Genomic DNA, 14,745 nt, shown 5'->3' with positions numbered 1-14,745 from the left:
ATTAGGATTTGGTAGTAATCTAAAGCTCTTGGGGTTCAGGTAAATTAGAAATTTACAGTTTTTAAACTATTACCTCAAGATTGTGCCATTGAATAGATAGGAAATATCAACTTGTTGCGCAGCCGCAGTAGGAGCCTCCAGCAGGTGTATTAACTGTGGCTTCACTTGGGTGCAGCAAGATGGCTGCCTTTTGCGGGTGGTAGTGGGGGCCGGGTCCAGGGGAAAGGAAGCCGGCGTTTGCTGTGGCCAGGATGCGGGGGAGAGGGGGTAGATGTTAGCGGGCATTAGCTGCAGCTGGGGACTGTAGCGGGCATTAGTAGTGGCGGTGCGGCGGCAGTGCGGGCGGTGGTGTAGCAGGCATTAGGACCTGGGGGAGGTAGCAGCACACAAATGCAGGCTCGGATCTGGAATATCCATAATACCTGCATCTGCATTTAAAACAAACAAACTCAGAAGCAGGGTTGGGTCAGTGAAAACCCGTCTGTGCTTCTAAGTTTAATAAAAAAAAACCTGTTTAAAAGGAAAATGGCGTGGCCCCCTTCCCAAAAACAACAACAACTAGCACCGGACTTTTGAAAGCCAGTACTGGTTGTGCTAAATACAGGGGACAAATGATGTAGGGGTCCCCCGTATGAAGCACAACCAGCACTAGGCTTTTCAGAACCAGTCCTGGTTGACAAAATACGGAGGACAAATGACTTAGGGGTCCCACGTATTCAGCGCAACCAGCACTGGGCTCTGAGCTGGCCCTGGTTCTGGAAATACTGGGGGGAAAAGTGCATACGATCCCCTTGTATTTACCAGAACCAGCACCGGACTCTTTCTAGCAGGGGGTGATGCCACAGCCAGGGGAGCCCTATCACCAGGCCCCCCAGCCAAAGCATCACCCCTGATTGCTAGTCAACCCAGGCTGGGGATCCATGGGGAGCTGGGCACCCCCCCAATAAAGAGATCCCCCTCTCCAGGGCACCCCAGGCCCAGGCTGATAGCCATGAGCTATCCCTGGCACCCCTGGGTGGTGGGTGCCGGGTTGATTGTGTAAAGTGTGGTGCAAATAAAGTTAAAATATCGGCTTTTGCTGTGGAACTACAGTCCCCAGCAAGCCTCCCAAGCATGCTGGTACTTGGAGAACTACAAATATCAGCATGCGGGGCATTACGGGCCTGCTGGTACCTGTAGTTCCACAGCAAAAGCAATATTAAAAAAACACAGAAACACACACCATAGAAAAGTTAAATTTTATTAAAACATACATGCACACACTATCTCACATACTGTACTCACCTAGTATCCCTGAAGCCAATCTGTCCTCTTCTCCAAATCCAATGGAGTACCTATAATAAAAATTCTATACTCACCTCCTCCTATGCGTGGATCTGTCCTCCTCAAACAATCCAGGGTCTTGGCAAAAAGAAAAATGGAAATACGCGGACCCTCGTACATTAGTAGTGTCCTCTAAGGACACTACTACCCGAATGACAGCTCCACCCGGGATTTCAGTTTAGAATCCCGGTGCGTAGCACTCATTGGCTGAGAAAGGCAAGCCTTCCACCTCCCAGCCAATGAGCTGTTCTCACCATTGACTTCAATGGTGAGACCTGAGCATGCCATTTTCAAAAATGACCACCACGAGCCAATCACGGCTCGCGACATCATCGCCCTTCCCCCTTGCAAGGTGCTGTGCAGTCAGTCGTCAGCTGGGGAGCTGGAGAGAAGACCAGCTGAAGCAAGAAGACGCCGCGGAAGCACTGGATGGGCGGCGGCCATGGAAAAGACCTTAAAGGCTGCTGCTCTCCAGGTGAAGACACCATAGAAGTCCTGGAGGAAGCGGCAGCTATGTGAAAGACCTTAAAGGCTGGTGAAGATGCGGCTATATAAAATACTTTAAAAACTTGTGTCTTTTTTTTATTTTAAGATTTATTTTGCAGGGGTACTATAGGTACCAGCAGGCCATTAATGCCCCGCCTGCTGGTATTTGTGGTTCTCCAAGTGTCAGTATGTGGGGATGCCTGCTGGGATCTATAGTACTACTGCAAAAGACAATATTTATATTTACATATGCATCACACAACACAATCAACCCAACACCCACCACTCAGGGGTGCTGGGGATAGCCCTGGGCTATCAGCTTGGGCCTGGGGTGCCCTGGAGAGGGGGACCCCTTTATCCCTGGCCAGGGCTGCATGGTGGTCAGGGGTGATGTTTCAGCTGGGGGGCCCGGTGAAAGGGCTCCCCTGGCTGTGGTATCACCCCCCACTAGAAAGAGTCTGGTGCTGGTTCTGGAAAATACAGGGAGACTCTATGCATTTTTCCCCCTGTATTTCCAGAACCAGGGCTGGCTCAGAGCCCAGTGCTGGTTGCGCTAAATACGGGGGACCCGTACATCATTTGTCACCCGTATTTTGGCAACCAGGACATTCTGAAAAACCTGGTACTGGTTGGGCTTCATACGGATGACCCCTACGTGATTTGTCCCCTGCATTTAGCACAACCAGTACTGGCTTTCCAAAGCCCGGTGCTGGTAGTTGTTTTTGGGGAGGAAGCCATGCCATTTTTTTTTTACACAGGGTTTTTTCAATTAAACAGAAGCACAGACAGGTATCACTGACCCATCCCTGCTTCTGTGTTTATTTAAATACAGGTATCACAGAATGTTCATATCCGAGCCTGCATCAGTCTGCTGCTACCTCCCACGGGTCCTGCCGCCTGCATCACTACCGCCGCTAACACCCATGGGTCCCAGCCGCAGCAAACGCCTGCTATCCCCCAGGTACGGCTGCAGCTTATGACTGCTTACTTTCCCCGAGCCCACCACCACTACCACCCAAACTGACCTGCCATCTTGGTGCACCCAAGTGATGCCACAATGCGTACACCTGATGGAGGCTCCTACTGAGGCTGCGCATCAAGTTGAAACTTCCTATCTCTATAATGGCGGATTTGTGATGTAATTGTTTATTACTTTCTCAATTACCTAAACCCCAAAAGCACCTACCCTGGAACTATAGCTACCTAATAAAACAAACCCAAAGTGTAAATTTTCCCCCTATTCTGAGTTATGCCTTCCCAAAAGTTCCCCATAGAGAACAGCAGAAAAGTGGTCCTAATTGAGTGTCAGAAAATACTGACAGTTGGAAATTTAAATTACTCCCAAGTCCTAATTTTTTATGTTTTTGACCTGAAATTTGGCATGCAGCACTGAGTGACAGTTCTACCAGCCCAAGCCAAATTTCAGCATCGTACCTCCAATTGCATTTGAGGTGTAGCCCCTTAAACACCATACCCCCTTGGGATTTCTCTATGGGAAAATTCATTTTTTATCGTGAGAACCCCTACATTGCTTGTCCCTGTATATTGGCAACCAAGACTGGCTCTGATTAGCCTGGTGCTGGTTGTGCTTAATACAGGGAACTGCTACATCGTTTGTCAATGTTATGGTTCATGCACGGTTGTGTAAGAACTCTAGAGCCAGGGAGAGGATCTTCCACCAATAACAGCCACCCATTGTTCCCTTAGTGAATTATTTACACACCGGTACTTAGGTGGCTGCCTGGATTTATGCCTCCAGCAGTGGAGGCTAACACAACTGGTGAGAGACCGCAGGACTGCTGACTAGGACAAGACAGGACAGTGATGTGGCAGTCCTTCCACAACTGGCTAACTGGAGTGAGGCTGCAGGTAATGGTATTGAAACAGGCGTAATGGACAGGATACACCAGCAGCGACAGATAATGGGTCTCAGGAATGTCCAGGGAAAGTGGTGCAGCTGGGTAGCCATATGAAGAATGGTGGTAGCACGGGAGCTACTTGGTGTGGCTGGGAAGCCATATGGAGAATGGTGGTAGCACGGAAGCTACTTGATGCGGCTGGGAAGCCATATAGAGAATGGTGGTAGCACGGGAGCTTCTTGGTGTAGCTGGGAAGCCGTATGGAGAATGGTGGTAGCACAGGAGCTTCTTGGTGTGGCTGGGAAGCCGTATGGAGAATGGTGGTAGCACGGGAGCTGCTTGGTGTGGCTGGAAAGCCATATGGAGAATGGTGGTAGCACAGGAGCTACTTGGTGTGGCTGCAAAGCCACATGGAGAATGGTGGTAACACAGGAGGTACTTAGTGCAGCTGGGAAGCCATATGGAGAATGGTGGTAGCACGGGAGCAATATGGCAGAGAGGTGAACCCTGGCATGACAGGAACACAGGCAGGAAGCAGACTGAAATGGCTTGGCTGGACTCTGGAATGAAAGTGCCCCAGGCAGCTGCAGGGTAAATTTCACAGGCTAATTCTAAACAGACAGATGGGTGCAGGACACTGGAACAGTGGAACTTGGTGAGACCGGCAAAAGTTCAGACTTCGGAGAGACAAGCATACACTGGTTGTCAGACAGTTGTGAATGACAGGCTATGATTTAAACACAGACAAGAGAGGATTTCCAGCTACCTGCAAAAAGCAATAACAAGGACAGGACATGATGCAGTATCCCAGTAACAACTATGAGTGGGAACTGCCACCAAGATGCTTTGCTAACCACAAATCCTAACAGTACCCCCCCTTGAGGGTGGACTCCAGACACCCCAATGTCACTAAGGGGAGCATTAATCTTGGTGTAACAGAATATGATCAAAGTTTTTTTACGATGTCTCTTTTTCTTCCCCACCTGTTTGGGCTTAACAATGGGGAGCATAAATATGTTACTACTGTCCACTGGAAGCACAGACAGTTCTTCCAAGAATCTTTCATCTTCTACTGGATCGTAGTCTGAACTAGAGTCGTCATCTACACTTTTTATTAGAAATGGCTTGCTTCACAGATAGAGATGCTATTGACTTCCTCATTTCCAAATTCATTGGAGATCCCATCCCTAGGTAAGTTAGCAAGCATCCAGAGTGGAGATATGTAGGTTGAGTCTCCTGTAGAGACGAGGAGATACTACAATCTTGAGGAGGTTGAGAATCGCTGGCTGATTTAGCAGATCTTGATTTGGGTAGTCTTTTGGATGTACAAGTAGAACTTCCAGAAGGTTCAGCAATCACAATGTCTGGACCTATAACCCTACTAAAGACAGCACTGACAAATGCATCAAGATCATGGAGAATGGAGTCATTAGATCTGATGTAGGGTTCAGCCCATCTCTTAGCTTCTCCTTTAATTGCCAAAAGCAGGAACATGACTTTGTCAGATTGTGAAAGATCTGGAGGAAGCCCCTGGAGTTGAAGCATTAGGTCCAGGAATTGTTCGAATTCCCCATTGAAGATAAGGCAATCAGGGACCCGGTCTGGCTTCACTGATTAAGGATCCCCAGCTGGAATAGATACATCAGATTCTCCTCTTGGGTATGGAACATCAGACTTCTCTTTCGGGGTCTGTAAATTGAACTCCCCTCATTGTGTTGGTACTTCTCTGAGGTTGGTACATCAAACTCCTCACCTGGGAGTGGTACAACGGAGACCTCTTCTGAGTGCGGTAAATCAGGCACCTTTTCTGAGGTTGATACATTGGATTCCCCTGCTGGTGTCAGTACCTCACACCTCTCCTCTGAGGTTCGTACATCAAACTCCTCTCCTGGGAGCAGTACTATGGAGACCTCTTCTGAGGGAGGTACATCAGGCACCTTTTCTGAAGTTGATACATCGAGCTCCCCTCATGGTGTCTGTACTTCAGGTGAAACATCGGGAACACCTTCAGGAGTAGGTACATTGGATACCTCACTTGAGGTCGGAATATCAAAGTCCTCTCCTGGGGTCTGGACGTCTGGGACATCAGAAATCGCTTTAGGAGTTGGAAGATTGGACTCCTCACTTGAGGTCGGCACCTCAGACTCCCTTACTGGAGTCGGTACTTCAGACACCTCTTCTGAGGTTGGCATATCGAAGTCCTCTCCTGAGGTCTGGACGACTGAGATATTGGAACCGGAACAAGCAGAATCTGGACTGGGACTGGAACAAGCAGAATCTGGGCTGAGACCGGAACAGGCAGAATCCGGGACGGGACCGGAACAGTCAGAATCCAGACTGGGACTGGAACAGGCAGAATCCGGACTGGGACCGGAACAGGCAGGATCAGGGACAGGACCGGAACAGGCTGAATCTGGGATGGGACCAGAACGGCAGAATCTAGGATGAGACCGGAACAGGCAGAATCTGGGTTGGGACCAGAACAGGCAGAATCCGGGCTGAGACCGGAACAGGCAGAATCCGGGATGGGACCGGAACAGGCAGAATCCGGGATGAGACCGGAACAGGCAGAGGAGACCCCTACTGTGGTAGAAAAATCAGGTGTCTCTCTGATTATGAGAGGTTTATCGAATTTAATATCAGAAGTTCCTCCTGCAAAAGAACCAACTGAACCCCTACTAGTACAATGAGAGTCTTTGTTTAATTGGTTCCCCAACTTGAGATTTGGTCCCTTAGTGATGAGACCCCAATTATAAATAACTGGTTCTTTTTGGGGGGCTTTGGCACCTTTATCGGGAATTAGAGAGTCTGTGGCATGTATAGGCTTACAAAGAGAGTTGCTAACTTGAGGCCTAAGACTTTGGGGCTGGTCATTTTTCCTGGGTTTGCACGAGGAACCGTCTCCTGGGTCAGAATTTCATTCATAAGCCCCAAATCAGGGTTCAAGACTAAGGTCTGATTTGGCAAGACCTGAACCGGATTTGATAAAATAGAGACCATGTTGAACACTCCAGTAGCGTCTGTATTTTGGCCGGTTATAATGTTGTCGGTTCATGTACAGTTGTGTAAGACCTCTAGAGCCAGGGAGAGGATCTTCCACCAATAACAGCCACCCGTTGTTCCCTTAGTGAATTATTTACACACCGGTACTTAGGTGGCTGCCTGGATTTACGCCTCCAGCAGTGGAGGCTTACACAACCGGCGAGAGACCGCAGGACTGCTGACTAGGACAAGACAGGACAGTGATGTGGCAGTCCTTCCACAACTGTCTAACTGGAGTGAGGCTGCAGGTAATGGTATTAAAACAGGTATAATGGACAGGGTACACCAGCAGCGACAGATAATGGGTCTCAGGAATGTCCAGGGACAGTGCTGCAGCTGGGTAGCCGTATGAAGAATGGTGGTAGCATGGGAGCTACTTGGTGTGGCTGGGAAGCCATATGGAGAATGGTGAATGGTGGTAGCATGGAAGCTACCAGTGAGTTTGTTGTGGTGATCGAATGGGAAGATTGTGGGCACTGAGTGGGATGTGGGAGTCACATAACTCCTCAAACCTAAGTTGCATAGACTACATGTGTGTATTCCAATGAGCACACAATTCTATGACAGCAATCTCAATCTGTGAGAGTTCTGAATCTGGCTTTGTGGCCATTATACAGGTGAGTTATGCATGTGCAGTAGAGATGTCTCCAGGAATCAGTGTCGGACTGGGGTATGAAGGTCTCCCCAGGGGAGTACAGTGGTAGGGACTTAAGGGGTTAGACAAGCCACTAAAGAGGTTTGGCCAACTATTAGAGAGGATATAGCCTTCAGACAAAATGGCCCCAACATAAATATATATGATATACTGTATACTGAAAGTTCATGCAGTATAATCCACCAGATTATGCGCTTTAGTGATTAGGCCATAGTCCTGGGAATTCAGAATAATGTAACATGAATTATAATAAAGCACACAATGATAATCATCCAGTCTATGCTGTATATACCACATTAATGCATACATATGAGGGGGAACCCTGTACACACTCGCCAGAGTCTAAAACTCAATGAGAACTGCATTAGGTCTAATAAAGGCCAAATCTATGCCATTGTAAAAATAAGGTTCAACTACCAATGGGATAATGGGATAACTTAAGTGTTGGTTCCTTTTTTATTTTTTGCAATATTCTATATTTTAAATATTTTCAAATGAGAAAACATTAGATCATTAATCCAACTGCTTTTGATTGGCAAGAGAGTGAATCTTGCTGTAGACAATAGAGTAACAATGTATAATTTGAGTGCACGGTCTGGAACCTGACTTTAAAGGGAGGGGGTGGGGTTACCAGGGATATCCCCTGTAGGTCAGTCTAACCCTGCCCGGAACATAGGACATGATTCAGACCCATTCGCTAGATGCGGCCACTCGCTCCCTGCATATGCAAATTTGGCTAAGTGACGGCATCGCAGTCTATCGCTTGGCAAGGCATAAGCACACCCACTATGTCTTGAGCGAGCCATCACTTTGTGTATGTAGATGCCCATTAGCGTATGTTGAGATGCCCACTAGCGCACATCATCTCCAGGAAGTGTATTAAAACATTGGAACATCAAGGACCATCGGAAGCGATCGCAGCGCTTGTGGTTGCCTCTACCCTACCGCAAGCACTGCGAGGATTTCAGTGTAAATTAAAGCCTGCTGACGTTTACTATGATGCTGCCTCTTAATTATACACGCCTCTGAAAAGGCGTTGAAACACTCAGTCACACCTGCGTTTGCACCTCCACTCCATCGTTTTTACTGGCCTGCCCCTGTTACCACCCACAAATGGCCTCTCCTGTCACTCATTCCACTGGTAATGTCTTTACAGGGCGAGCAAGCAGTTCCCAATCACTGTGAGTAGTTTGCACATGCGCACTGTGATACATATCCATGCGCAGATCAGCGAACATCGGCAGCAACAAGCGGACTCTTGCTACGGAACGGGTCTGAATGAGCTCCATAGTGCGAAATACCATGTTCCCAGAAATCAGCACATGCGCGGTAGACTCTGGCACAAAGTCATAGTTTTTGCACTGCCAAAGAGGAGGCTGGACATTTGCCACCTCCTCTCCTAAACTGCCCCTGACTCCAAGCAAGGAATTTGAACACCAAACCTCCTATACCATATTCATACATTTAACTTGTGAACTATCAGTAACAGTGTGATATGTATGCGCCTTGTGCTTCATTTAAATCCCCATTTATTAAAAACCCAATTCTAAGCATGCCATAGGTACACAGGACTTGAACAGTAATACTCCTTTTACACCGGAGCTAAAACCCGGGTTTTTGAAGGGTTAACCCGGGCAGCTCCCTGGTGTAAAAGAGGAGAGAGTTGGATCGCTGGGTCGAGTGACCCGGCAATCCAACCCAGGTAACTAGCAGGGTTTAACAAGGGCGTAGCCCATGAAACCCTGCTGTGAGAACAGCGCACTCTGGGTCACGATGACCTGGAGTGCGCTGCTAGCTGGCCGATTGGTCCGGCTTCAGTGGTGCTTGGAGATGACGTCATCTCCAAGCGACCACTTTCACACCGCAAAAGCCGGGTCTATGCAGACCCAACTGCGGTGTGAGCGGCGCTGACTCGGGAATATCCCGAGTCGGCGCCGGCAAGATTCTGGGTCTGATCTGGATAGGAACTTTGGGGGTCATTCAGACCCGTTCGCGAGCAAAGGACGCTCGCAAACGGGTCGATGTTCCCCCACTGCGCATGCGCACGACGGAGGGAGCTCCATCGTGCGCATGCGCGAGACCCGGACTGCGACAGCCAAGCTGTTGCTCTGGGTCTCGCACCAAAGAGGGCGTGCTGTCGATGTTGATTGACAGCACGCCCCCTTTGGTGGGCGTGCCGGGGGCGTGCCTGCCAGACAGAGGCGTTCCCATGGGAACACCTACCGTCTGGAACCGGCCCCACTGACATCACTAGTAATGTCAGTGGGAGTGATTTTGGCTCTGATAGAGCCAAAATCACTCCTGGGCTTGCGGCAGCGAGACCCTACAGCAGGGTCTCCGTCGCAAGCCCGATGGTCACGATGGTCAAGACCATCGCGACCATCATCATGGACGCTCGCATATGCTGTGGGTGGTCACCCACAGCTATGTGAGCGTCCAAGAGGATGCTCTATTTTCAGGGAGGAGGGCCCTGATTCAGAGCGAGCGCTCAGGTCAGAGCGTTCAGCTCTGAATCAGGCCCTTTGTTCCAACTCCGGGTCAGACCCGGAATTTAGGTGGAAAAGGGGTATAAGATACCTAACACATGGAACTATTTGCTCCTGCATAGGTAGCCTATGAAGCTAGCTAAGTTATCAGTTTAAAACCTTTGCAGCTAAGTATATCTATACAGTGTGCAGCCACTCATTTAATCTCCTGCAGTCAACCTTGAGCTTCATATACTTAGAATTACTAAGCTTCCTATGCAAGATCAAATAGCTCAATGTGTTAGGTATCTGAGGGCCTGATTCAGGGTAGTATGGAAACCCACGTTACGTACAACTCCGATGGTTGCCGATCAGTGCATGTGCAAGATCTGTACTGCGCATTTGCTGATCTGTCTACGATGACGGTCGCAGTTCCCCCTAAGCTGCAGCATGATTGAAATGTTGTGGCGATTTGTGGCAGAGAAGGGATGGCAATGGCAAGCATTGCAGAAAACTGGAACGTGTTGACAGTGGCGTAACTATAAATTTTGCTCCCCCATGCCAAAAAAGTTTCAGCCGCCAAACCCCCCACCACCACCCCCCCCAAAGATCAAACACACCCAAAGACTACGTTTAACGTGTGTGGTTACATGATACAGCAACGTGCCTTACACATTATGACACACTAAGTAATGCCACTTATAACACAGTGTGCCACACCGGAATGCCCCTTACAACACATTATGCCACACCGGAGTGCCCCTTACAACACATTATGCCACACAGCAATGCCCCTTACACATCCCACACAATAATGCCACATATAACACATAATGACATACAGTAAAGCGCTTATAACAAATTTATGCCATGCTGTAATGCCCCTATTTCACATTATGCCACACTGTAATGCCACATACAACAGATTATGCCACATACAACACATTATGCCACACAGTAATGCCCCTTACACATTATGCCACACAATAATGCCCCTAATAGCACATTGTGCACACAGTAATGCCAAATACACATTATGCCAAACAGTAATGCTCATTACATCCCACCCTGACAGATCTACTTCACCAACCCTCCTTTCTGTTCCTGCCAGTCCGTCACCTCAGCTCAAGACAGGTTGCACAGTTTTTATGTCCGTGTAGAACCAGATTATTGGGAACATATTTTATAACCTGTAAACTGTGTATCAAATTAGTGCCCCTTATACAGTTCCCCCTGTAGTTGTGCCCCAAAATGCAATGCCCCCTATACTAGTGCCCTTTATGCAATTCCCCCTGTAGTAGTGCCCGTTTTTGCAATGTCCCCTGTAGTAGTGCCCATTATGCAATGTCCCCTGTAGTAGTGCCCCTTATGCAATGCCCCCTGTAATAGTGCCCCTTATGCAATGCTCCCTGTAGTAGTGCCCATTATGCAGGGCCCCCTGTAGTAGTGCCCATTATGCAGGGCCCCCTGTAGTAGTGCCCATTAAAGTAGTGCCCCCTGTAGTAGTGCCCATTATGCAGGGCCCCCTGTAGTGCCCCTTCTAGTAGTTAGCCCCCTGTAGTGCCCCTTCTAGTAGTTAGCCACCTGTAGTTAGCCCCCTGTAGTTAGCCGCCTGTAGTTAGCCCACTGTAATTGCTCCCCCCCTCCGCGCGCACACAAACAAACACACACACAAAAGAAAAAAACACAAACACTTACCTTTATCCCCGCTCCAATGCTGCTGCCGTCCATCCCGGGGTCCGCTCCTTGGTGGTGTTTATTTTATTTTGATAATGTACATATGTATACATTTTTAGATATGTGGCTGTTGCAGCATGCCTAGGATATACTGTGATGTAGTTTCAATTTTATATATAAAACTCTTTTGTACAGGTCAAGCAGTATTCTAAGAATTATGGAAGTGAAAACCAACTCTAGTTTGTAGTAGATATTGATTTGGGCTTAGCGTTTTAATAAGAGAACAATGGTTTAAGCATGGGAATGGCACATTACACTCAGTAAATTACTTCATGTTACATTCCTATCTGGCAGGCATCTGTGTAGATTATCTGCGGAAATAAACTACTTAAATCCAGAGAATTGTGTTCACAGCCAAGTGAGTCTAGCTGTAGCAGAGGATTTAACCGTCACTTAAGATTAACACTCGATAGGAAAGGAGGTTTTGAAATATGGAGTAGCAGTATGTTGGGCTAACCTAGGACACACAAATGTTAATATGTAACATATATACCTTACATTTCATGGCATTTATTTATAATTTATGCCTTGGGTACATTTTTTAATTGTGTTATAAAAAGGTTGTGAAATTATTCCAATTTGATCTCAAAGCAAATTAATTTTATTATATTTCTTTCACTGTCTGATACACTAATCTATGTGTATTTATGGATTATGGCCCAGATTTATCAATGAGTGATATTCTGTAATCACTGTTACTAACCTTAAATGGTGCCCAGCTTCTATCTGTCATTTTTCAAACACATGAAAGTTAGGATCTGATTGGTTGGAGCAACATTCAAGGTTAGTAATGAGTGATAACAAGAATATCACTCATTGATAAATCTGGGCCTATGTTAGACAGATGACATGGTGCTGTTACAATGTCAAGCTATTTTCACAGTCACACTATTACCTGCATTTAAAGTTTATTTTGTACTATTTTCTAGCCTAGTCTAGACCCATAATAACATACAACAGAGCTGAATAAGTAGAAGTATGATACTGGTCTGATTTGAGGACTCTAATACCCCTTTTACACCGGAGCTAAAACCCGGGTTATTGCAGGGTTAACTCGGGCAGCTCCCTGGTGTAAAAGGGGCGAGTGTTGGATCCCCGGGACGAGTGACCCGGCATTCCAACCCAGGTAAATAGCAGAGTTTAACCCTGCTGTGAGAACAGAGCACTCTGGGTCACGATGACCAGGAGTGCGCTGCTAGCCAGCAGATTGGTCCAGTTTCAGTGGCGTTTGGAGATGACGTCATCTCCAAGCATCCACTTTCATGCCGGGAAAGCCGGGTCTATGCAGACCCGACTCCGGTGTGAGCGGCACCGACTCGGGAATATCCAGAGTCGGCGCCGGCTAAATTCCGGGTCTGATCCGGATATTTTGGTGGAAAAGGGGTATAATTGGAACTCAGCAATATCAGGGTGACAGCATGGTTATATATGTAGCAGATCCAAGCTGCCACAAGAACCATTTTCGACATAACTTGACAACTCACTCTACATTACAGGAATTACCTTGTTGGCAAAATTATTACAAATCTTGATGAATAAATAACTTTTTTTTGATCCAATGATTTACATAAAGCTTCACTGTATCTTTACATGTATTTGGCATTTACATTATTAATAGTCCTTTCTACAATGGGTTTTTACATTTTTGTATGCAATTTGTTAGCCAAAATATGGTTGAAAAAACAATGATGAAAGAGTATTAGTAAACAGGTTTATGCTATCATTGTCAAAGTATATTAGGCTGTAAGCTGGCGGGGTAGACCTATTAACTCTATCTCTTTGGGTATACAGTATTTACTAAAGTGTGGGTTGTTAGAAGTGGAGATGTTGCCCATAGCAACCAATCAGATTCTACTTAAAATTTATCTAGCACTTTCTAGAAGATAATAGCTAGAATCTGATTGGTTGCTATGGGCAACATCTCCACTTCTAAAAGCCAGCACTTTAGTAATTATACACCTTTGTCTCTATCTCCCACTCCTCCTAAAGATAATTAAATGTGTTATAATGTGTCCAGTTTTTTTTATAGAGTGATGGGGCTCAATGACCACAGCTGTACAATGGCACAGACGCTCAGACTTCATTTGTGCTATGCACCCTTGAAAATGGTGAAAAGATCCGAGTGGAGAGGGAGGGATCATCAGTAATAAAGGTGGCCCTATACAAGGGACCAGGTGTGGGGAAATAAAGAATTAGGTAATTTACAAAAAGAATCATTATTTTAGAGAGTGTTATTTTATATGTGGTTTTTCAGGTAGGTAGCTTTTATGTTGCTCACATGTCATGTCAACCTGTGCATTCACCCAGTGAACAGGATCTCAAACTCGGTCCTCAGGACACCAAACAGTGCATGTTTTCCAGGTCTCCTCACAGAATCGCAAGTAAAATAATTAACTCCACCTGTGGATCTTTTAAAAAGTTTCAGTGAGTAATGAATACACCTGTGCACCTGCTGGGTGACCTGAAAAATGTGACCTGTATGGGATCCTGAGGGCCAAGTTTGAGAACCACTGACCTAGTGTATTGAAGAGCAAAAATAAATATAGCTTGCTTATGTGTTTCCAGGACACAAACTACAGTTCAGCTTGACTAAATAAATATGTTACTGTTAATGAAGCAATAAATAACATAAGACAGCATTAAGGCATGTACCAGTATACAGTGCAGTATTTTAATTAACTAAATAATAGTTTGCAAAATGTGGTTCAATTGTCATTGTTCTGCATCATTGTTAAAGATGAAAACAATTATTGGAGTGCCATTTTACCTATAGATATACACTTGTAACCTGTGCTTATCCTTCAGGTTTAATTAAAATATTCTCATACGCACATAATACATATCTAAACCTATACAATGTCCTGTAAACACATAAGCTAAATTGTGTCCTCATGACTGATGTCCTTACTTAGTACTTATACAATTTTTGTTATTTATTTAATTTAATTTTCAATCTCAAATTAAATATACAAGATAATATCAGTTAACAAAGGTCACACAGTTTGCATGCAATCAACCAAGTGACTGAGTTGGTACAAAAAAAAGATCAATAAACAAAAACCATAGTTGATCACAAACGTGAGCTAGCCATATTATTAGGGGTTGGGTACCCGATCCCGGTGCTGATAATGCCGGTGGTCAAAATCCCAGCAGCGGAATCCCGACAGTGGAAATCCTG

This window comes from Taudactylus pleione, unplaced genomic scaffold, assembly GCF_031769625.1.
Source record: "Taudactylus pleione unplaced genomic scaffold, aTauple2 ptg000573l, whole genome shotgun sequence".
NCBI lineage: Eukaryota > Metazoa > Chordata > Amphibia > Anura > Myobatrachidae > Taudactylus > Taudactylus pleione.
Note: the sequence above shows the minus strand (reverse complement) of the source record.